The 25,572-nt window shown below is 44.1% G+C and overlaps 1 protein-coding gene across 1 annotated transcript in view; it reads left to right on the top strand.

Moving 5' to 3' along the window:
• Positions 1-575: 575 nt before the first annotated feature.
• Positions 576-25,572, top strand: part of CLIP1 (CAP-Gly domain containing linker protein 1) — a 123,683-nt gene continuing 98,686 nt past the window's right edge. Inside the window, 1 exon segment of the mRNA XM_082853472.1 lies at positions 576-706. The gene's annotated coding sequence lies outside the window, so the exon portion shown is untranslated.

Genomic DNA, 25,572 nt, shown 5'->3' with positions numbered 1-25,572 from the left:
TTCAGCGTTTCCCCCAGGGATTCCTCACTCTGGAGGGCGAGGAGGGCAGAGAGGATGCTCCCTAAACTTAACCAGCTGTGAGCAGCTCCTCCTAGCTTGTTTCAAAGGGTTTCTCACCCTGGGGATTTGGGGTGGGGGGGGAATCGGCTCCAAACTAACAGGCTGTGTGGTCAAGACTGAATGGAGCTATCGGGTGTGACTTGCAAATTTGGGGAACACTTTCAGAAAATGGGGAACTAACCGTGATGATGAGAAGCCCCTTAGTCCAGGCCTCTCGGGTTTCCCTAGCACCTTCCTCCCCATCCCGGTCCTCGTTAGGGTCTGAGGGCCGGACGGCGGGCGTGCCGGCGGTCTGGGGTTCGCCTCCCCCGAGCCGCGGCGGGTGCAGACAAAGAGGCGGCGGTGCGGCGCTCGGGCCCGACGCCGGCCGCGGGGTGCGGGCCGCGAGGTTCGGGGCGCGGGGCCGATCGGGTTGGGCGCGGCGGCCGAGCGCGCGGGGAGGAGCCGCCGCGGCGTCTTCTCCAGGCGGCGCGTGCCCGCCCGGCCCCGCGGCGGCGCGTCACGCTCTCCCCCGCCCGGAGCCGACGAGCCGGGAGGCGGGAGGCGGTGGCCGCGCGGCTGCTGTTACTGCTACTGCTGCTGCTGCTGCTGCTGCAGTGGGGCAGGTGGCGGTGACTGGCGGCGACCGAGGCGGCGGCGGCGAGCGGTGAGCGGGGCGCGGCGCGGGCCCTCTCCCCTTCCTCGTCCCCTCCTCACCTTTCCCCTCCCGCTCCGCCCGGCCAGCTCCTGCCCGCCCGGCTCGGGGCCGGGGGCCGGGCCCGGCGTCTGAGAGGGGGACCGAGTCCCGCGCGCCGGGGCGACCCCGAGGGGCCGCAGGGAGCCCCAGGGCGATGGCCGTGGAGGCCGGCGGTCCCTGGGGTGCTCCGCCCGGAGCCGGAAAAGTGGCCGGCCCTGTCAGCGCCGAGCCCGGCCTTCCCTTCCTCCGCCCGCCTCAAGATGGAGCTTGGACTCCTTGCCCCTGCGCCGCCCCAGGCGCCGCTCCCTCCCCGGCAGCCTTCTCCGCTCTCCTCAGCCCCGGAAGGGGGGTGTGGGGGGCGGACGCCCGGGGGGCCGAGGCCCGGCGGGACCTGTTGCCCCGGCGGGCACCTGAGGGTGCCTCGGGCCCTTGGCCGCGGTGCCCGCGAGCCGGAATGGAGGGCAACCTGGCCGTGGCCTCCGTGGCGGGCGCCGGCCGGCGGGCTGGCCTTGCTGGCCTGGGGCCTGGGCGGCCGTGGCTTTTGTCCCCCAGCCCCACCCTCCCCTCCGAGTGGGACTGTGATTCTTGGAGAAGGTGGATGACAAGAGGTGACAGGGATTTCTGAAATAACACCGCTGCCCCGTAACCCGAACCTTCTGCCTCGGCGGGGCATTGGCTCGGAAGACAGATGACACTTGTTCAGAGGTTATTTTAAAAGCGGAGCCTTCTGATTCCCCTCCTTTGGAGGTCCTGTGCTTCAGAAATCTGATTTTGATCTGGGGAGAAACCTTGAACTCGGCTGTTTCTCCACTTCATGTGGCTTTTCCATCTGGCAGGAGCCGAGCACCACTCCCTCCCTCCTCCCTTCCCAGCCCCACCTCTTTGATGTGAAGAAATTGCACGTTAAGTCTGTAATCTTCAGTTACCTGCTTTTAGCAAAACCTGGGCGCCAATTACCGTTTTTAAGAAGGAGGGTGGGGAAAATGCTGCTTTTTGTTGTTATTTTTGTTGGATTCAGCGGCCTTGCCTTCTTCCTGTTTCAGGTTAGGACAGTGCCTGGCCAGTAAGAGCTCAGCATTAGTGTTACTGCTGCTGCTCTTATGGTTCTGGTTCTGGTGGGTGTTACTGGTTTTTATTTTATTTTATTTATTTAATTACTACTGTTACCTATAGTACGCACAAGTCTGGAGACCAAATGTGTTAGAATTTTGGGTTTAATGATAATCTTTTGCAAGAATCCTCAGGTATGTGGCTCCTCAGCTTTGAGGCATTTTTCTCTGGAAATATTAACATTTATTGAGGGCTTCCTGTGCTCATGCCCTGGGCAAGTCTCTTATATGTTTTATCTCATTAATTAACCTAACCCAGTGATGGTGCTGTTATTATCCCCATTTTACAGAGGAGGCATAGAAAGGTCAGGAACCTTGCTCAGGGTCACACAGCTGATAAGTGGTGGTGTCAGGATTTGAGCTCAGATATTCTGACTCCAGGTGCTGAGTAATTAAATTAGTATAGTGCCTCTCTGGCAAGGAGCAAGGCTGGCCCTTTTTATAGGGTCTTTTTAAAAAAAACTTACATATTTTTGGTTGCCTTGGGTCTTCGTTGCTGCGCGGTGTGCGGGCTTCTCACTGTGGTGGCTTCTAGTTGTGGCATGTGGGCTCAGTAGTTGTGGCGCACAGGCTTAGTTGCTCCGCGGCATGTGGGATCTTCCCGGACCAGGGCTCGAACCCGTGTCTCCTATGTTGGCAGGGGGATTCTTAACCACTGCGTCACCAGGGAAGCCCAAGGCTGGCCCTTTTTATTTTTATTCATTTATTTACTTTTTTGCGGTACGCGGGCCTCTCACTGCTGTGGCCTCTCCCGTTGCGGAGCACGGACTCCGGATGCACAGGCTCAGCGGCCATGGCTCACGGGCCCAGCCGCTCCTCGGCATGTGGGATCTTCCCGGACCAGGGCACGAACCCGTGTCCCCTGCATCGGCAGGCGGACTCTCAACCACTGCGCCACCAGGGAAGCCTGTGGCTGGCCCTTTTTAAAGCAAAGAAAGTGGGTGATTGCTTGGCCAAGAGCTTATCCTAGGTTTTTGAGGTTCAGAGAAAGTGGTAAAGTACAGCTTAGGCTTCCCACTAGGCATTGTTCAAAAGGGTACAAAACGGAACTGGGTGGACCTTGCAAAGGTATTTTGTCTAAAGATAAAGATCGGCCCTTCCCTCTTTTTTTCAGCAATTGCTTAAGCTCCTAATTGTGCTTCAGTATGACGTAGGCAGATCTGGTTTCTGTTCTTTAGGAGTTTAGAATTTGGTGCTTCTCTTACTTACTTTAAATTTTTTTTTTTTTAGCCTAGTGTCTAACGTTGAGTCTGTCGCGTGCTATGTGACTCATTAAGTCAGTCATGTTTGACTCTTGCTTTTACGTGCTGTCTCTTTTGGGATTCCAAACCCAACTCATGGTGTGTAAGAGATGACTTGGGTCTCTTATACTCCATACAAAGGTAGGCACATTTGAATTTGTCACATATTGGCTGCCAGATGTTCTTCATTGTTTTGTACAGATGTATTTTCTGTTCTTCCCAATGTGTGTGTGTGTGTGTGTGTATATCTCAATGATATGTGTGTGTATATCTATCTATCTATCTATCTATCAAGGACCTTGTATTTCACTTTATAGCACCCTCTACAGAATTCTGCAGAGTCCCATGTGCTCAGTAAATATTTATTATTTAGTTAATTGAAAATATGAGGTCCATAAGTTTCAGGACTGGCTTTATAGAAGTTAAAGCTAAAGAAAAAAACTGAAAGTAGTGTAGTAAAGTCACAGGAAGATGGCTTAATATTTGTTAACATTAAAAGAAAACTTCGTGCAGTGTTAACTAAAGTGAGACTTTTCACCTCATATGATTTTCCACTTTATCTGAATTATCAGCTTCTTTCCCTCTCTTCCTTGTACAAATGAGGTGAGAGGTTGAGTGTTTTTCTCTGATATAAAGAATGGACACTGTTGTTTACTAATCATTGCAAACCAGTAGTTCTTTTCAGTAATTTTGAAATCTGTGGGAGTCTTCCCAAAGGGAGCTTGTGGGGCTATGGTGTACTTATATGTGGGCAGTACTTAGGGTCTCATTTGGTATTCACTCAACAAATATTTATTGAGTACCTACTGTGTGCCAGGTGCTGGTGATACAACAGTAAATAAAACAGACAGAAATCCCTGCTCTCTTGAAACTCCCCTTCAAGTAGGGGAGGCAGACAATAACCATATTAAAAATGTTGGAGAGTGGTACATGGTAAGGAAAAATAAATCAGGAAAGGGGGAATATGAAGTTTGGGGGACAAGAGTTAGGGTAATGGAAATTTTAGATAGGGTGATAAGAAGAGACCTAGCTGAGAAAATGACTTTTAAATAAAGATCTAGAATAAGTGAGGGAATGTAGATCCCAGAGGGAAGAGCATGCTAAGAAGGGGTAACAGCAAGGACAAGGGTCCTGAGGTGGGAGCTTGGGAGGAGACAGATAATTTAAGGCCATGCAGGTTGTAGCCCTTAAAATATGTATTAAAATATTTTAAAATAGTGAAAGATAAAGAATTTTGTGCCATGTTATTAGTGATTTTGATGAAGAAAAAGTTAAAGATGGGGGAAGTAAGGCTTAAAGAATTTCACTAACTTCCCTAAAAGGCCGCACAACCAGTGAATACAGAGCTAGAAATTGAACATAGTTTATATTATTTTAAGCAATGCACAGAATATGTTGGCAGTGGAACCTTGAGTAAGTGGCTGGCAGAAAGGCCAGACCAGTACTTGACGTTCAGGCTTGCGGTTAAGCGTGCGCTTTCCTGTTTGTATGCGGGATTTTTGCTCAACCCTGGGAGGCCTTGTAACTGACATTTGCAAATACAGCTTTTTCCTGGAATTGTGCTCCTGGCGGTAAAGCCTTCCTTTTGAGTCTTAAAAGCTTCATGGTTCAAAATCTGTGTTTAATATAAACTTTTATTTAAGTCTCTTCAATCTTAATTGGAAGGCAGTGACAGTATTACTCCGAATATGAATTTTTTAGAGAACTGTTTAGGCAGGCTTTAAACTAATATAGCATCTTATATATTTTTAATATGCATAGTATATGTTTCCCATGTAGATGGAACTCAAGGAATCCATATGCTTTAAGTCAGCATTTGAATTACAATGCACTTTTAAGGGAAAACATATTGATGGTGCTGTACAAGAATTTCAGGAGTGACTTCTTCAGATTTCAAATCAGGGGAACAGAGGAGTTGTTTTTTTTTTTTTTTTTTGGGTGGGTTGGCAGACTGTAATTAACCAACCTTGAATTTGGCTAGGACATCTGGGTTAATATCCTGGCCCTGGCACCAAGTACCAAGGAATCTTGGCCACAATTAGTAAAGAGCTTTTTTTTTTTTTAATCTCCATCTGGCACTTCCAGAAGGACAGATTCCACTAGCACTAACTCAGTGGGTGAGTCTGTTTCTTAATTGTCTGTCTTATGGTGGTTCAGCAACAAAATCTTAAAAGTGTTCTTTGCAAAATCTTAGAAAAGAAGTACTCCTATTACAGAATCCCTGTTGGGAACCCTTTCTGCTATCTCTTTCCTCGGGGAGTTGTATTCTCATTTGCCTCTTAGGAATTCCAGTGAGACTACAGACAGACATTTTGCTGCCCTAATGTTTTATATAAGCATAAGGTCTAATATATTATTCTTCTAACTTGAATTAAGTAGTTTGATATTTGTATTCTCCTTTGCTTACTTATGTCTAAGTATAGCTTGGGTTAGATCCCAGTTTTAACTCTGCCCATTTTTTACTCTTAAAATTGCCGAGTCCTTGATTTACTGTATCTTCTCTGAAGTTAAAGGCCTGAAGATCCGGATGTTCAGGAGGTGCAAATCATCCAAAATTTGTGTTTGTTGTAAAAGGGAAGACAACTTTAATGAGATTTTTTTTTCCTGATTCTACAGATCCCTGGTCAAGTAGTGCGCTGAAATATTTGGCATAATTTTTCCCTGTCTTCTCAGGAAAAATAAGAGATATTAGGGAAATTTCCCTAAAAATCTTTCAATCAAATCATTTTATCTCCTGCCTTCTCTCTTTATCTGGTTTCCTCCATAGAATGATTTCTTACTGGAGACATTGCCTTCTAATATCGTAAGGCAGGAAGTAACCTATTTAGACTTCTTTTTTCCACACTATAGAAAAATAAACTTTATAGGCAGGGTAATTTTTTTTTCTTTTACAGCTTAAGTGAAAGAAAACTTTTATCACTAAGTTTCTTTCACACATAGGTGACTGGAAAAAAGTATTGCTAATTTCTGTTGTAAGGCATACATGGCTTGCTTCGGTTGTGACACTGAGAATCTAGTATCAGAGTCAGATTCAGATTTTAGAAAATTTTTTCTAGTGAAGTTGTTACTTTTTTAGGTTCTCAGGTTTATTTTCCCCTTATGTACCAGTTTTACAAGGGCTCTTACATTTTAATAACATATATTGGTTATCCTATAATATGTGGTTTCAATGCGTAAGATATAAAGCACACATATTAAAAAACAGAGAAAAAAGCAAATTATCCATAATTCTACTGCTCAGAGAAGATTATTTCAGTGTTCTAGAGTATGTCCTTCTAATCTTTTTTCTTTATACTTAAAAAAATATATTTATGGCTGGATCTATATTTCTATTTTGAAGTAATTAAAAGTGTAATATTTTCACTGGAAATATTCTGGGTAAACCAACATGGGGAATCAGAACTACTGTTAAGAAGTTTGAGGGACTTCCCTGGCGGTCCAGTGGTAAAGACTCCACGATTCCAATGCAGGGGGCATGGGTTCCATCCCTGGTCCGGGAACTGAGATTCCGCATGCCACGCAGCTCGGCCAAAAAAGAAAAAAAAAAGAAGAAGTTTGAGGTCCTGGATTTGCTTCAGCCCCAACTCCATGAGTCATGTGAAGTTGGGCAAGTTGCTTGACCTCTCTCAGTCTGCTTCTCACTCTGTCAAGTGGGGTAACACCTGCCCTGTCCACCTGCTGGGGTTACTCTGTTAATGTAGGGATTCGGTGACAGTCATAGTGCTAAGGGAGTCGGCGCTTTCAAATACCAAAGAGACCGAGGAGACAGAGGAAAGACTAGTCCAGGATCACTAGTTGCCTGTGAGTCACCTGGCTTATTCTGCGAATGGTTACATTTTTAGTAAAGCTTTTCAGATGAATGTGACCAATAGAGAGTGTCCTGTGGGGTGGGCGAAAACCCCAGAAATACCGATTTATCAAACATTTGTTGAGTGCTGCAAAGACTCTGTCTCACTAGGTGAGACAGCTAACTGTGGGCCAGGTGGAGGCTAAGGCGGAGACGTGCTGGGGCCCTGGGGTCCGTTCTCTTGGCATGGGTGTGTGTGTGTGAGAGGGGATTAAGGAAGCTTCCGAAGTGGGAATTAGCTCTTGTGTTTGGCATTGATGGAGACGGAGGGTGTCTAGGCAGGGGTGGGTTAGAGAAGACATTCTAGGCCGGATTGAGCAAAGGCATAAAGGTAGTGTGTTGAGATGATAGCAGACAGTCTACTGCTCTGAAGTTTGAGGGCAGGTAACAGGAAATAGAGCTAAGATGTCTGGGTTTATATCAGGCAAAGGCTTCCCTGTCCTGAGAAGGAGTCCCTCTTACTGGTCTCTAGCACTTTATAATCATTAAGTTTTTTGGCAAGTTTTTTTTTTTATGATGTTTGGTCAAAAATATCTGGTTGTAGGTGGTAAATAGGAAAACTTCTGGGTATACCAATTATCTTTTTTTCCCCCAGTTATCTTTTTTGCATAGAGTTGTGCAGCCATCACTACGCTCAGTTTTAGAATATTTTCTTCACACCGAAAAGGAGCCCTGTACCCACTAATAGTCACTCCTCATTTCCTCCTTACGCTCCCAACCCCTACTCTCTATCTCTAGAGATTTGCCTATTGGGGACATTTCATATAAATGGAATCATACAGTGTGACTGACTTCACTTAGCAAAATGTTTTCAAGCTTCATCCATGTTTTAGCATATATCAATGCTGCTTCATTCCTTTTTATGGTTGAATCACATTCCACTGTGTGGATATACCACATTTTGTTTGTTCATTAGCTGATAGACATTTGGGTTGTCTCTACTTTTTCCTGTTACGAGTAAGGCAGCTGTGAACATGTGTGTATTAGTTTTTGTGTGGACATATGTTTTCATTCATCTTAGGTACACACCTAGGAATAGAATTGCTGGATCATGTGGGAACCCTACCTTTTGAGGAACTGAAAAACTGTTTTCCAAAGTGGTTGTACTGCCAGCAATGAGCGAGATTCCAGTTTTCCCACATCGTCATCAACGTCATCAATTGTTATTATCTTTTTGATTACAGGCATCCTAGTGAGGATGAAGTGTGATATCTCATTGTGATGTGATTTGCATTTACCTGATGGCTAGTGATGTTGAGTACCTTTTCATGTGCTTAGTTGTCATTGTACGGCTTCTTTGGAAAATATCCCGGTTATCATTTTTTTTCCCTTTAAAATATTAAGTATAAAAGCAAACCGCAGAAAAATAGTATGTTACCATTTAGGATAAAAAGGGCATACAAAGGCATACCGGTTATCTTTTTTTTTTTTTAATTTATTTATTTTTCGGCTGTGTTGGGTCTTCGTTGCTGTGCGCGAGCTTTCTTTAGTTGCAGTGAGCGGGGGCTACTCTTCGCTGTGGTGTGTGGGCTTCTCATTGTGGTGGTTTCTCTTATTGTGGAGCATGGGCTCCAGGCATGCAGGCTTCAGTAGTTGTGGTCCATGGGCTTAGTTGCTCTGTGGCATGTGGGATCTTCCCGGACCAGGACTTGAACCCATGTCCCCTGCATTGGCAGGTGGATTCTTAACCACTGAGCCACCAGGGAAGTCCCCAGTTATTTTCTTTAAAATTGTTTTTATTGTGGTAAAACATACATAACATAAAATTTACCATCTTAACCATTTTTAAGTGTACCGTTCAGTGGCATTAAGGACATTGACGTTGTTGTGCAGCCATCACCACCCTCCATCTCCAGAATTCTTTTTATCTTACAAAACTGAAGTTCTTTACCCATTAAACAGTAACTCCTCATTCCTCCCTCCTTCAGCCCCTGGCAGCCACCATTCTACTTTCTGTCTCTATGATTTTGACTACTCTTAAATACCTGATATAAATGGAATCATATGGTATTTGTCTTTTTGTAACTGGCTTATTTCACTTAACATAATGTCCTCAGGGTTCATCCTTGTTGTAGCATGTGTCAAAATTTCCTTCCTTTTTAAGGCTGCATAATACTCCATTTGTATGGTTACACTACATCTTGCTTATCCATTCACCTCTCAGTGGACACTTGGGTTGCTTCCACATGTTAGCTATTGTGAATAGTGACGCTGTGAACATGAGTGTATAACTATTGCTTCGAGACCCTGCTTTCAGTTCTTTTGGGTATATACCCAGAAGTGGAATTACTGGATCATATGGTAATTCATAATTTTTTGAAGAACCACTAGAGTGTTTTCCACAGAGGCTGTACCATTTTATATTCCTATCAACAGTGTACAAGGGTTCCAGTTTCTCCATATCATTGCCAACACTTTTTCTTTTCTTTTTTATAGTAGCCATCTTAATGGATGTGAGGTCTTATTTCAGTGTAGTTTTTTTTTTTTTTTTGCGGTATGCGGGCCTCTCACTGCTGTGGCCTCTCCCGTTGCGGAGCACAGGCTCTGGACGCGCAGGCTCAGCGGCCACGGCTCACGGGCTCAGCCGCTCTGCGGCATGTGGGATCTTCCCGGACTGGGGCATGAACCTGTGTCCCCTGCATCGGCAGGCGGACTCTCAACCACTGCGCCACCAGGGAAGCCCTCAGTGTAGTTTTGATATGCATTTCTCTAATGATTAGTGATGTTGATCATCTTTTCATGTGTTTATTGGCCATTTTTGTATCTTTGAAGAAATGTCTATTCAAGTTCTTTGCAGAGTTTTTTTTTGTTGCTGAATTTACCAATTATCTTTTTTTTTAAAAATTTATTTATTTTTTTATTTTTGGCTGTGTTGGGTCTTTGTTGCTACACGCAGGCTTTCTCTAGTTGCGGTGAGTGGGGGCTACTCTTCATTGTGGTATGCGGGCTTCTTATTGTAGTGGCTTCCCTTGCTGCAGAGCACGGGCTCTAGGCACGCAGGCTTCAGTAGCTGCAGCACGTGGGCTCGGTAGTTATGGTTTGAGGGCTCTAGAGTGCAGGCTCAGTAGTTGTGGCGTACAGGCTTAGTTGCTCTGCGGTATGTGGGATCTTCCTGGACCAGGGCTCGAACCCATGTCCCCTGCATTGGTGGGCAGATTCTTAACCACTGCACCACCAGGGGAGTCCTACCAATTATCTTTTAATTCATACATTCATCAGGCATTTTTGAGCACCTGCTGTTGCGAGGCACTAGCGCAGATGTTGGAAATACAAAGTTCAGTAAAACAGGCGTGCATTCTGCTCTTGGAGAACCCAGAGCTGTTAACGGAAGTAAGGTTAAGGGCAAGACTTCAGTCCTTGCCTGACAGCAAATCCCAGCTATGTTACTTTATGGAAGATCCTGTACAAACTGCTTAACCTTCTGGAGCTTAGTTTTCTCATCTCTAAATTGGGGATAATAACTATTTCACATAGCTGTCATGACTATTAAATGAATTAATGTCTGTAAAACTAAGTGTCAGAACTCTTCTCTCCCCTTCCCTTTAATCCCTTGCGTCTTCCTGCCCTCCCATCCCTAAAGGAAGTCGGGGTTCAGCACCTCAGTTTTCTTCTTTCATTTAAGTCAGAATGGGGGAAAACCCCACTTCTACTAGTCTGGGAAATGAAAACCTTTTTTCTGTCATGTTTTAGAAAGTTAATTTGAGGAGGAACGTCTTGCCACTATTGAGGAGCACATTTTTAAAAAAAAATTTATTTATTTATTTATTTTTGGCTGCGTTGGGTCTTTGTTTCTGTGCGCCGGCTTTCTCTAGTTGCGGCGAGCGGGGGCCACCCTTCATCGCGGTGCGCGGGCCTCTCACTGTCGCGGCCTCTCTTGTTGCGGAGCACAGGCTCCAGACGCACAGGCTCAGTAGTTGTGGCTCACGGGCCTAGTTGCTCTGCGGCATGTGGGATCTTCCCAGACCAGGGCTCGAACCCGTGTCCCCTGCATTGGCAGGCAGATTCTCAACCACTGCGCCACCAGGGAAGCCCTGAAGGGCACATTTTTAATGAACAGCTTTCCCTGAAGAACTTGAATTTATGAGGAGCTAAATATCCAGCATGGAAAAGGAACTCTCTCTCCCCATGGCAGAACTTGTACCTTGCTAAACCTCAGGCCCTTTGGTATATTTGTCAGTTTTATTTCCCACAGTTTAATTAAAAGCGGTTTCTTTCTTTCTAAGGTCTGATAGAACTAGCTATGTGTCTGTGTAGAAGATTACCTAAACAGGTAAAAAATAACCAACAATGAAGTTGGGTGTTAAGATCCAAACGAAACAATTCCTAGTTTCCTTTGACAGCATCTAGGGTGGTTGTATGGGAAACTGTCGTAGGGACTCATGAATAAATTCGAAGTAGCCGCGTATCCTTCAGTATTGTGAAAACAGAAATGTGGTTATTTTTTCCATTTGCTCTGAAGACCTGCAACTATTTTATTTTTCTTTTTTGGCCACACTATGTGGCTTGTGGGGTGTTAGTCCCCTGACCAGGGATTGAACTCAGGCCCTGGCATTGAGAGGGCCGAGCCCCAGTCACTGGATCGCCAGGGAATTCCCGACCTGCAACTATTAAACTTGCTCATTTGCAAAGTAAAAGCAAGAAAATTTTTATAACGAGGCAAAAAAACCCAGTAAGGAGGTCATTGATTCTTCTTTGTGTTGTCTTTGTGCCCTCCCCCCCCCCATCAGAACAAACAGTTGCGAAGTGTTTGCTTTTGGTGTGGGCGATGTGTGGCTGTTTCAGGGCAAGCGAAAATATGCTTACTTTTATTCCTTTGTGAAGACTGGAAAGGGAAACGAGTTTTAACTTGCCTTGAGACTGACTCATCTCACTGCTCTTTATAACAGATCAGAAACTTTTATTCATCAGTATTGTTTAGGGTCAGGAGTCTTTAAACTGGGGACTGGGGTTTAAGTCCTAGACTCTTAAGTAACTGTGACCTTAACAAGTGATTTCACTTTTTAGAATCAGTTTCCTCAGTGGTAAAATGAGGAAGTTGAACTAGATTGCAGGTCTCTTCTGATTCTAAAATTTTATGATGCTATATTAAGCACATTTGCTCCTTTTTACATATTAGTATAATTGACTGCTGCTGACCTATTAAGTTCTTCTGGGAGATACTAACCAGGCCTAGTGATTTCAGTTCCTTTCAAGATCCCGTCTCTAAGCTGGTGGTATTAGAGTTACAAAGTCACAGGAATTTTGTCAAAACTTGTGTAAATGAGCAGAATAGCTCAGCTTTACATTCCCCTCCTTTTTTTTTTTTTTTTTTTTTTTGCGGTACGCGGGCCTCTCACTGTTGTGGCCTCTCCCGGTGCGGAGCACAGGCTCTGGACGCGCAGGCTCAGCGGCCATGGCTCACGGGCCCGGCCGCTCCGCGGCATGTGGAATCTTCCCGGACTGGGGCACGAACCCGTGTCCCCTGCATCGGCAGGCAGACTCTCAACCACTGCGCCACCACGGAAGTCCTCCCCTCCTTTTAAAAAGAACTCTTTTGCAGATGGAGGAACTTTGGGAGGCTGCTTATTATCTGCTTATCTAAGTAACAGGAACAGAAAATAAACCTTCACTCAAACTGAGCTGTAGGAAGACACTCATAATGGCAGGCCGATGCATCATGGCTCAGTGTTCCATCTTGAAGAATGTGCCGAATGCTCCAGCTCCTTTTGCTTTGGTTGGGTTTTGGCACCCTCCCCCTCCTTTTAAAAACTGCTGTAGACTTCGAAACTCTGGGTACGACTTGTATTCGGTACTGTGTCATATACACGTCAAGTTTTAAAAACATATAATTTTCGAGCACAGAATAATTTTTCAAGGGGTTATGTCTCTCTGTTGACATCCAATTCTGACTTTATTTGGCAAACATCCTAAACTGAGTCTTTAATCATTTAACATTCTACTTCTGACTTTGATGGAAAGATGTAAAACTTTGTTTACCTTCAGCACCTTATTGTGTGATATGCTCAAATGAACACTTTGAGAATATTGTGTGATATTCTCAGACGAACACTGACTTAATAAATTGCCCTGTAAGGGCTCTACCAGTTAGACATTGGAAGTGCAACTCCCTTGTAGTACCATTTGAATTGAGCCAATTCATTTTCTGACCCTTCCTGGCTGTATCGCCCTTTAGTGTCTAAATGGGCGTCTCTCTTTTTTTTTTTTTTTTTTTTTTTTTTTTGCGGTATGCGGGCCTCTCACCGTCGCAGCCCCTCCCGCTGCGGAGCACAGGCTCTGGACGCGCAGGCTCAGCGGCTCACGGGCCCAGCCGCTCCGCGGCATGTGGGATCTTCCCGGACCGGGGCACAAACCCGTGTACCCTGCATCGGCAGGCGGACTCTCAACCACTGCGCCACCAGGGAAGCCCTCTCACATTGATCCTTTTAAACAAACGATGACTACATTATTTATTTTCATCTTATGTACTTTATCCTTGCTAGAGATATGTAGTTTGTGTTTTTAATCTTTGTGTTAATTTTAAAGCTATTTGAGCCTGGCCTGTTTAAAAAGTTGTATATTGTGTGTGAAATATATAAATACTTATGTAGATAAGTATCAGTGAAAACAGATCTTAGTGGTCCTCTAGTACAATAAGGTGACAAAAGGCTAAAGAAGACCCAGAATTATGCCTCCTGGACTCTTTCTAAACACCAGTATTTCCTCAAAGCTTTCCAACCCCTGAGTAACCCGTCAAGAGCTCTTTGACATCTGGGTTGTCCTGTTGCTGTCATCAGTCTGGGTAGCAAGGGCTACTCGGGTCGGAAATCTTTGAGGAAATACTGGTGTTTAGCAATATTGTTGACAATGGAATTTTTTAAAAAAGGACATGGCTTTAATATTGGATAAATATTTGTTAAGGAATCTACCATATGAAAGGCACATTGATCCAATGTCAACAAGGAATAGTTCCTTGCTGCAAGTGAAGACAGTGAGGACTATGGTTTTGAAGGATAAATGCTAGTACTCTTACTCTGACATGTGTCTCTTGGGAGTTAGTATAAGTAAATCCTGTAAACAAGGTAGTAAATTTGGTACGTGTGGGCCTGAATGGAAGTACTGACAAGTGGCACCACAGTTAAGTTGGTGTTTTTACATTTTAACTTTACTTGTGTCTCCCATGTCTCCTTTTCCCTCTCTTTAACTTACGTTATTGTTTTGTGTCATGCTTTTTTTTTTTTTTTTTCCGGTATGCGGGCCTCTCATTGTCGTGGCCGCTCCCGTTGCGGAGCACAGGCTCCGGACGCGCAGGCTCAGCGGCCATGGCTCACGGGCCCAGCCGCTCCGCGGCATGTGGGATCCTCCCGGACCGGGGCACGAACCCGGGTCCCCTGCATTGGCAGGCAGACTCTCAACCACTGCGCCACCAGGGAAGCCCTTGTGTCATGCTTTGTAATGATTTCTGAAAAGCATAAACTTAGCACTCCACGAATATCAATTATTGCTAGCTCTGTCTTCAGCTTGTGGATTAACTGTAAATTTATCAAAAGCAGTAGTACCAAAATAACGTGAATGAGTTGTGAGAGAGATATCAGGCAACTTTCAGTCCTTAGAAGGTTCTGTTTCTTTAGCCAGGTGATTGTTGGAGAATGCTAGTAGTCTTTAGGCTAGACTGAGATGCTGCTTTTTCCAGTGTATACAAGAAATTAAATAATGAACAGTGGTTTTCTTAATTTCATTTTTCACCTTGTATAGGGCTTCTTAGTTTGTCTTAGTCTTCCGCTGCTATGGATACATTTAGATGTTTTAGACTTTGTACTGTATCTCAGTATTTCATGGTATTCTCTTAAGAACACCACTGTTTCCAGATGCCCTGGCCTCCTGAACCAACTTGAGACCCTGCCCCACCCTTTTAGGCATAGCACGCGGAAGGACAGTCACCTCTCTGGAAGATGGAGTCTCTCATTTTCTCCCTTTCACTTCTTGTGTATGTTTATTTCTGAGAGGGCTGTATGACCTTTTCCCCTGGCTAATCTTTCCGTTATTCCTTAGTATTGGAATGCTCTGCTGAAGATGGTGGAATAAAGAAACAGAGGGGCCGTCTGGATTTTCCCTCTCTGTCATCAGCCAGCCTCAGCAGACTTACCTCTCGCTTTACCCTTTAAGCCAACCACTTAGTTGCTGCTAAAACCAAATGGCTCCAATTCCCTGCTCACTCTTCACTTTAGTTTATCTCACTTGCTGTCACACTAACGTGAAGCAGTGGCTCTTTGGTGGCCTGTGCCCTAAACTGTGTTTGTGACATCACACACATTTTCTGTGTTCAAGGGGCAAGCTTCTGGGAGGCCCGGACCTTAGGCTGACCTTAGGTGGCTTCACGTCACTCATCATCGTTCCCTCACATTGAGCCCTCGCCCTGGAGGAGATGCTCCCCTCTTCATCCCCCAAGGAGTGTTCTGTGTCTCCATTAAGTAGACTGACATGTATCCCAGATGTTCAAACTTGGGACATTGCTTTTCTTCCCTGGGTCTTATATTTTAAACTCTAGCCATTAGACTGTTTCTAAGTCAAAGCCAATTTACTAAAGTTTGGGGGAAAAAAATAACAGATTAGTAAGAAATGAATAACTGACAGTGCGGTTTCATCCTGAGCCCCTCCTTCTCTCCTATAGTTTTCCCCCCAGTCTCCAGGCCTGTCTTTCCACATGTTCTTATTTCCACCCTTCCTTGACTCTCTGTTGGTTTTCTGCAATCAGAAAGCCAGAAGTAGCTGAGCGTGATGCCACTGCAGTAGAACGATGCTTTCATGCCCCTCTTCGTGCTTGAAACGCTGCCTCCTGCTACATCGCCCTTAAATCTGCCAGTCACTACCTCTCAGATTCCTTTCTTGTGTCTTGAGACACACTTATTAAATTTTCATCTGTAATTTAATCTCTGTACTTTGCTTTGAGTTTTGTGTGGGTGTGTTTTCAGACTGTTTGCATTGAGCTATCAGTTTTACTGGGCAGTGCCTTGTGCTATAAGCAGGGCTTCTTTGTACATCATGTATCCCTGTCAAATAGATATTTTAAAGGTCCTCTTACAAAAAAAAAAAAATTAAAAAAAAACAGATCCTTTTACTAGACATGTTATTTTTTCTTTTTTTATCTTAAGAACAATTAAATTATTCAATTTTACATTCAAGAGTTTACACATTTTGGACTTCCCTGGTGGCGCAGTGGTTGAGAGTCCGCCTGCCGATGCAGGGGACACGGGCTCGTGCCCCGGTCCGGGAAGATCCCACATGCCGCGGAGCGGCTAGGCCCATGAGCCATGGCTGCGGAGCGTGTGCTCCGCAAGGGGAGAGGCCACAACAGTGAGAGGCCCGCGTACCGAAAAAAAAAAAAAAAAAAAAAAGAGTTTACACATTTTTTCCTTTCCCTCACATGTGTGTTGTAATGAGATAGGAAAGACGGATGTTGCATACCCACGGGGACTTGGGGTATCTGATTGGCAAGTTCATTATCGATGTCAAGAGGAGAGCTACCTTATAATCTACCTTAAGCGTATGTTCTAGAGCTGCACTGTCCAGTACAGTAGCCATAAGCCACATATGGCTATTGGCAAGTCCAAGTTGAGATCTGAGTATAAAATACACAATTGCATTTCAAAAACCTAATAGAAAAAAAAATGTAAAAATAGCTTATTAATAATTTTATATTGATTACATTTGAAGTAACATTTTGCATATATCAATATTTGGTTAACAAAAATAGTTTATTAATTTCACCTGGTTTAAAAAAATTTTTAAACATGGTTATTAGAAAATTCAAAATTACACATTTGCCTCGCATTGTATTTCTGTTGGACAGAGCAAGTATCTCTGTGTCAACAAAGGTAATCTAATTTTAGAGACTTACAGCTCTTACATAGCATTCACTGGAGGTGGTAATTGAACAGTTTGCCCATAGCCTCATTGACCTACTTTTTAAAGGAGGTTCCAGGCTTGGGAAACCTTATAATATTGTCATCTTCACCAAATGCGTAGAAGATGATGCTTTAGTTTGGAAATTGCATCATTTTGGGGGTTCTTGTTTTGTTGAGTCAGTTCAGGACTTTTTTGAACTCTTGCTGAGTATCAGATACTTTTTTTACGCCCGTTGGATTCAGAGGCAAATTTCATCCCCGACCAGGAGAAACTTAGTCATAGGGTAATGTGCAAACCAAACAGGAGTGAGTATGATTCATCATTCAATTATAGCCGACTGCACGGTGGCTAGAGCAGTCCTGAGGAGGAGATAGGGCAGGAAGCGCGGTCAGAAAAGACCTCTGAGGAGGGGATGTGTCTGCTTGTATTCTTCTAGAGTCATTCATTTCCTTTGTCCCCCAGAAGCCCTTACACGTGGGGGGGGGTGCCGCGTGGAGCAGTGGAATGTGGGCCTTGGGTGTATAAATAGGCATGACTGTGCAGTTCCCACACGAGGACTGTCAGCTCTGTTCACCTAGGAGATGAGTTATGTTTAACTTGGCCCCAGGCAAGCCTGCCAGCTTATTGATTGTGCTTTGCTATCCTGTGAAGCTGAAATACTTGACCTTCCTTGTTTTACTCAGAAATTGAAGAAAATACGAAAATGATCTTCAACTTTGTCTTTTACGTATGTACAGAAATATCAATGTGAATGAAACTTGAAAGATGGGAAAAAATGGAATAACTTGGCTTTCCTTAGTAAAAGTACAAGTCGGTTTGGAAAGCGACCAGGGTGTTGTGTAAGTGTTTTCAGTGACTGAAGCAGAGGAGCTCAGGTTACAAGGCGTCTCCTGGATTGGGGGTGGGGGACAGCAAGTGACACAGCAGGCAACAGACACTTATGTAACCGTGACTTCAGGGGAGGGGATTAAGCTGTGAATGAACTTCCCAAATTCAGGAACATGATATTAGAACACAGCCTTTGAGTTTTTCTCTCTAGCTTGACTTGAAAATCAGCTTCAGAAATATCTTTCTCTCAACTAGACTTTCCATTAAACCAGAACTTCTTTCCCCCTTCCTTTCTATTATAAAGTGCGTGGACTTTTAACATTTTAGAAATAGACAGGAGCTCAGAAGTCTCAGAGTGCAGCTGTCTACAGGTAAGTCACTTAACCTGTCTGATGCCCGGTCTCCTCGCGGGCACCCAGCAGGGTCGAGCAGAAACCTGAGCATCCAGGTAGGTGCTCACTCTGCAGTCGGGGGCAGCTTGTTTTTGGAGGCTCACTGTTAAACTCCCTCTCCTGGCAGATTAAATTCATTGCAAATTCTTCAACTCTCCTTTGCCTCCAGATAGAATTTCCAGATTTAGTAAATAGAGGAGTATTTTCATTCAGCTGATGGGGCAGAATGGACTGAAGGGACTGAGGGGGAATGTGGAGATGTGATTTGCCTCGGAGGATGCGGTGCCGAGCTGGAGAGCAGCAGGAGACTCTGCGCTCGTTAGAGGCCGATCTTATCAGGTGTGGTTCTTCCTTCCCTCATGGCAGAGTACTTTGGCAAAGTTTGAGCCACAAGTCCTTTCACTTGTGAATCCTTGCCCTTTCACTTAGGGAGTTTGGATTTGAAATCTGAAACAGTGGAACTACGAAAGGACGGAGTTAGAAACCGATCTTATGTAATGAGTATCCTTAGGTTATATAGATGAGAGTGCCGAGTTCCAGGAAGGGGTTAAATACTAGTTTAAGGTCATCCAGCTGAGACAGAATCCAGGTGTTTCATTTCCTAATCTAACCCTCTTCCTACTTTTTAAAAAAAACACATTTTTTGTAACAGTAAACAAAAACCACAAAACAACCAAAGTAAACAAAACCTTAGGAAATCAGAGAAGAATTATGAAGACTATTATTTCTTTTCATTTGGATGTAATTTATACCATGCTTGTTGTGGAGAACTGCTTATTTTGAGGAACCTCTCATTTCTGTAAACTGCTTAAGCTTTTTTTAGGTTACAAGGGGTGAGGAAGAAGGTGGAGTTTGGATTTTACTAAAATATCTTCTATAATAGAAACTTTTTATTATGGGAAATTTCAGACATTTACATAAGTAAAGTGAGTAGTACCATCACCTAACTCTTGAACAGTTATCAACTCATCATCAGTCTTATCTTACATACAGTCAGACTTATGTGTTGTTTAAACATATTTTGCTCTTGCCACTAAAATGTCTGGGTTGTTTTTGGCCGCACCACGCGGCAGGCAGGATCTTAGCTCCCCGACCAGGGATCGAACCCTTGCCCCCTGCAGTGGAAGCACGGAGTCTGAACTGCTGGACCTCTAGGGAAGTCCCAGTAAAATGTCTTTTTGCTTTAAAAAAAAATACAGTACATTTATTTATTTTTTTAAAATAAATTTATTTATTTATTTATTTTTGGCTGTTTTGGGTCTGCATTGCTGTGCGCAGGCTTTCTCTAGTTGTGGTGAGCAGGGGCTACTCTTCCTCGCAGTGCGTGGGCTTCTCATTGTGGTGGCTTCTCTTGTTGCAGAGCACTGGCTCTAGGCGCGTAGGCTTCAGTAGTTGTGGCACACGGGCTTAGTTGCTCCGTGGCATATGGGATCTCACCAGACCAGGGCTTGAACCCGTGTCCCCTGTATTGGCAGGTGGATTCTTTTTTTTTTTTTTTGCTGTACGCGGGCCTCTCACTGTTGTGGCCTCTCCCGTTGCGGAGCACAGGCTCCGGACGCGCAGGCTCAGCGGCCATGGCTCACGGGCCCAGCCGCTCCGCAGCATGTGGGATCTTCCCGGACCGGGGCACGAACCTGTGTCCCCTGCATTAGCAGGCGGACTCTCAACCACTGTGCCACCAGGGAAGCCCGGCAGGTGGATTCTTAACCACTGCGTTTATTTATCTTTCATATAATTATGCTTTTTGTGATGTGAAGCATTTCTGTCTCAGGTGCTTATCCTAAAATATTCTTTGAGTTTACTTAGCTGAGATGATTCCAAAGCTCTTAGCAAGAGTTTTTATCTCATTGCCACTGTATTAGGTAAGAAAAGCTAGCTGCTGTAGCAAATTCCATTAATTTTAATGACTTAAATGGATGAAAGTTTATTTTCATTTATGGAAAAGTCCAGGGTAGGTATTTTCTGATGGGGGAATGAAGAGAAGTGATACAGGGATTCAAGCTTCTTCCAAGTTGTGATCACATTGTCTTCCATCCATGCTTTTGAGGTTGCCCTGCTCATCTTAATCAAGCCACCGGAAGGGCCAAGAATAGGAAGATATTATGAGGGAGGCCTAGAAGTGCACACAGCCCAGGCACTGCTCTCATTCCATTGGCTAGGACTCAGTCACGTGGTCACCCTGAACTGCAAAGGGAGCTGGGAAACGAGGTCTGTGACTCCTGGAAGAGAGAGAAGTCGGCTTGGTGAACACCTAGCCTCTCCCCATGCGTACCCACTTCTCACTGCTGACACTGGCCTGTTGGTTTCATGTTCCTGTGCACATAGCACAGTAGAGTCTGCTTCCTCACTCCCTGGTTGCAGCCCATTTTACTGTGGCTCCAAAAAAGTCATTAAAATTTTTTTTCCTGCTTCAGAAACAAAGATTAAAAGCTGCCAGTAATCCCATCACCTAGAGATAATTACTGTTAATCCTTTATTACATTTCCTTCCAATTTAAGAATGTTTAACCTCTTAGAAGTAACAATAAAATGTCACTAATTCTTACTGTGTGCTGGCTTGAAAATTCCAGAACTCATGGGGGTGGGGGGAGGGAACCACAGCAATGACAACAATCTGGCGATTTTGACTTTCTTAGCAAAGATACACTATCGTGGAGCTGTGGTGAGGCTTTGTACTTGTGGCTTTGTACTTTGTACTTGTGTACTTGTGAACCTCTAGCTTACACATTATAATCCTTATTCCTCTTAGTCAATAAATATTGGGATCGGTGAAGTTAGCGATGTGGTAGAGTGGCAAGACCAAGGTGATATCTTAAGTTTATGATTTACATCCTACTCAGTTTTCAGAATTCTCAAATATAGCTTAATTTTCCAGGACAGAATACTAAGGAAAGGTGTTTGAAACTGAACTGAAATAAAAACTTGCAAACTTGAAGTATATAAAAATACCTTCCTGGTGGTGAGCTGGATACTTAACTTTAGGTGGATGAGCTTTTCTCTGCTCACCTGCATTGCCTGTGCTGGTCAGTAGTGGGGAATGATGCTGCTTAATTTTACATGGGAGGATACTTTCTTGGGAGAAGGTGCATGTTTGGGGTCATCAGCTCCAGGTTCAGGATTATGGAACCTTCTGGTTTTTCTTTAACATGGCGAGGTTGCATCCTAGAGGTGGACAGGCATCAGAATCGCTGTTTGTGATGCCGGCATTGTGACCTCACAGCCAGGATTGCTCACAGTGTTTGCCCAACTTCTGCCCGGTTCTGAGGTGAGGCCTGGCAGACAGTGTGCAATTCTGCAGACGCCATGAGGTACCAGTTTGTCCCATTTTGCTAGATTTGTGTCGACTTTTCTGCAACTTCACTAGATAAAAAGTAAAGATATGGACATTGGGCTCTCTGTATTTTATTGAAAAATAATGTATAATGATAAGAATATCACTGTTTTAAAGTATCCTCTGGCAGGAGATTTGAAAATAGAAAACTCAGCAGTAGAGCAGAAGTATTTTGCTGTGTGAATAGGTATGTAGATAACCAGTGGCTCAATCAGCTATGAAATTTGCTGTCAATTTTCCCGTTCCCTGCAAATAAACATAATATTTTTGCTCTGTGAAAATGTATATATAGCACTAGACAAGTAACAATTTGCAATGATTAGACTTGGTTTGTCAGTGGTATAAATTAATCACCCAGAGGCCTAAATTCTGATATATCACAATTGAGAGGTTGTCACCATTTGGTTTTGAATATATTGTTTTGCTCTTTTTTTTTTAACTTTTAATTTTTATTTATTTATTTATTTTTGGCTGTGTTCGGTCTTCGTTTCTGTGCGAGGGCTTTCTCTAGTTGTGGCGAGCAGGGGCCACTCTTCGTCGCGGTGCGCAGGCCTCTCACTGTCGTGGCCTCTCTTGTTGCGGAGCACAGGCTCCAGATGCACAGGCTTAGTAGTTGTGGCTCACGGGCCTAGTTGCTCTGTGGCATATGGGATCTTCCCAGACCAGGGCTCGAACCCATGTCCCCTGCATTGGCAGGCAGATTTTCAACCACTGCGCCACCACGGAAGCCCCTGCTTTGCTCTTTGTACTTGTTTTAGTGGAAGTTGGAAGAAGAGGTGTTGGTTCACACAGATATCCAGAAATCTAGTCTCTGAGGGTTAATACATAATATAATTTCTTAAGGATTGTCCTCCTTTAAACAAATTTCAAGGACCTCTGTGTTCCTGTGTGCTGGGTGCAAGCACTTGATAAATTATTCCCTCCTTTTTTTTTTTTTTTGGCTGCACGGCATGTGGGAATCTTAGCTCTCCGACTAAGGACTGAACCCATGCACCCTGCATTAGAAGCGTGGAGTCTTTAACCACTGGACCGCCAGGGAAGGCCCCCTCCTAGTTTTTTATTTAAGTAGATATTGGACCCTTTTCCTAAGTTTGATTCCCATGAGTTGAGAGATGAAGTGGGCAAAATCTTTTTGTTGTTGTTACTGCTTTTTTCCCCGAAAAGCATGTCAGTGTTCGAGAGACTCAACATCCCAGTTTCTGAAGTAGACCTCTTTTTTAAAGCATTGTCCTATGTATTCCCTGTTTTTTCCCCTCTGTAACAGTCACATGTCCCTCTTTTCCTAAACACACATGACCTAGAGTCTTAAAACATTTACTTTCTTTGAGACTAGGAGGCTTTTTTAGATTTGCTTGGTGTGTTCCCTTCCAGATGTGTCGGATAAGTCTCTTTCAATTGGCTTTTCAGAAATGAGTCGTCCTGTACACGTAGGTCATAGACAGTCAAAATTGCCAATTTAAAGTCAGTTTTATCTATGGGGACAATATTTAACTGCTTTAGATCAGTTTTCAATATTGAAAGCATTTCTGTCTTTTCAGCATATTTTTTTAAAATAAATTTATTTATTTATTTATTTTTGGCTGCATTGGGTCTTCGTTGCTGTGCGCAGCTTTCTCTAGTTGCGGCGAGCGGGGGCTACTCTTCGTTGCAGCATGTGGGCTTCTTATTGCGGTGGCTTCTCTTGTTGTGGAGCACGGGCTCTAGGTGTGTGGGCTTCAGTAACTGTGGCACGTGGGCTCAGTAGTTGTGGCTCGTGGGCTCTAGAGTGCAGGCTCAGTAGTTGTGGTGCACGGGCTTAGTTGCTCTGCGGCACGTGGGATCTTCCCGGACCAGGGCTCGAACCTGTGTCCCCTGCATTGGCAGGCAGATTCTTAACCGCTGTGCCACCAGGGAAGCCTTCAGCATATATTCTTATGCAGGGAGAATAGAACTGAATCTTTAACTTTTGAATTTTCATTCACTTTGCAAGACCTCTTCATGGAAGGGTTATCAGGATGGGGTCTGAATGGTGGTGGGTGTTAGCAGACGGGGAGTGATCCCAGAGGCATCTTGAAATGACACTGCGGCAGTTTCCTGAGGTGGCTGGAGCAGTACCTGTTCTCTGTGTCTTGCATAAAGTGTTAGGTGGCAGTAGCGTCACCTCCAAACTGGGGCTTCATTAGTAGGGTCTTTTCTCCCTACTAACTAACTAACATCCTAACTAACTAACATCCAGTTAAACTAACAACCAGATAAAGTAAAATTTTTCTTTATCTGGATGTTTTCAATGTTCTTACCTTTATGAGGCAGATGATAGGTGATTGCTTATTAAACTGCTTATTAAAAGGGATAACCGCAGTAAGCATATATTCTGTGTTTTGAGAAGGTTATAGTCTTGAACAGTATCTTTGACCTCTGAAAATTTGTTTGTTTAGAATGGGAGAGTGATTTGTATGTAATTTCCTGTCCAGTGATGGGTCGTGAGAGAGGTTCTTTCTGAGAGGAAAGTGGGGTGCTTGGACTCTTAGAAATAGTAATAGCTAGTATCTGTGGCGTTTTCTGTGTCGCGGCATTGTTTTAATCTCATGAAACCTACCCAGATGCCTGTATTTTCTAACACACTAGACAAATGTGTACCTGTCCTTGACTTCATAGAGGGTAGAAGAGTTTTTTTTTGGCCACACCCCTTGTGACCTGTGGGATCTTAGTTCCCTGACTAGGGATCAAACCCGTGTCCCCTGCAGTGGAAGCTCAGAGTCCTAACCACTGGACCGCCAGGGAAGTCCCAGAAGACAATTTGTTTGTTGGGTGGAAGAATAGTCCTACTTCCTGAAATCCCAACTTTGAGTAAAGCTGACATTCTCAAGAAATACAACGCACATTTCTTTTTAAGAAATACCAAAGAGGATAGGTCTTTTAAGGTTATTTGCTTCCCTGAAATAAATATCTTGCCCTTTTATATTTGTTACTTAGATCAGATCTCGGAGTTAAATCACAAACAGAGGCTGTTAATCTAGTTCAAAATTTTTGCTTATTCCAGGCTTGGCTTTATTGTCTTCTTAAAATAAACCTGTAGGTTACACAGAAACAACAACAAAAAAAACTGTTCCTCTGGTGTTGATGTTTGGCAACAAAGCTTCCCGTTTTTAGGTGGAAATGTAACCCTTTCACTGAGAGGGGAGGGAGGCAGAAGGCACTGTGTAGCTGAGCTGCCGGTGGCCTGGGGCTCTTCTCCCTGCTACATAGTTGGCTCTTGGAAGTAGGTCTCTCTCTGTCTCCCATTTGAGAATGTACAGAGCAAAACAGTAGCTATTGTTGACTATTCAGAAATGAGTTGTTAAGTTCTAGAGATGAACATTTTACAAACGGTTTTTGGCTTGAAAAATATTAGAACTATGGCATCAGTCAGTGGTGTAAATAAAGGATTCTGGGGGTTCGTGTGTGTGGTATATGTTGCAATATTATAGTTTGGAAGGTGGGATAATAAAGTGCTGTGACTGCCTTAAAAATAGAAGAAAAAAATACACCAGAACTTAGTTTTTTCATTTAGGGAGGTGTTGTTCCTTAATTATAGTGATAAGCCATTCATGAATTCTTTTTCGAACTGTTGGAATTGACCCATATGCCTTGGATGAATTTTTGCTGTGTTCAGTAGCTGCACATCATTATATTTTTGAGGTTTTTGGATTCAAGTTTTGGAAACAGCTAGTAGTGTTTTAAGAGCCAAGTCCAAAGAAGAGTATTGAGATGGTCACTGTCGCCTTGGTTCACTAATAAAGTGAAACTTATAAACTGTCTCTGAAGTTATTTCTAAAAGAAGAGTTAAGGGGGCTTCCTTGGTGGTGCAGTGGTTAAGAATCCACCTGCCAATGCAGGGGACACGGGTTCGAGCCCTGGTCTGGGAAGATCCCACGTTGCCGCGGAGCAACAAAGCCCGTGCGCCACAACTACTGTGCCTGCGCTCTAGAGCCCGCGAGCCACAACTACTGAAGCCCGCGAGCCTAGAGCCCATGCTCCGCAACGAGAGAAGCCACTGCAGTGAGAAGCCCGTGCACCACAACAGAGTAGCCCCCACTCGCCGCAACTAGAGAAAGCCCGCCCGCAGGAACGAAGACCCAATGCAGCCAAAAATAAATAAAATAAATTTTTAAAAAATAAAAAAAAATAAAAGAAGAGTTAAAGATATTTTGACCAAAGCAGTATTACTCAAATAAACTTACCATTTCCT

The sequence above is a fragment of the Leucopleurus acutus genome (genome assembly GCF_964270905.1).
Source record: "Leucopleurus acutus genome assembly, chromosome: 13".
Classification (NCBI taxonomy): domain Eukaryota; kingdom Metazoa; phylum Chordata; class Mammalia; order Artiodactyla; family Delphinidae; genus Leucopleurus; species Leucopleurus acutus.
This window is presented reverse-complemented; position numbering and strand designations above follow the sequence as displayed.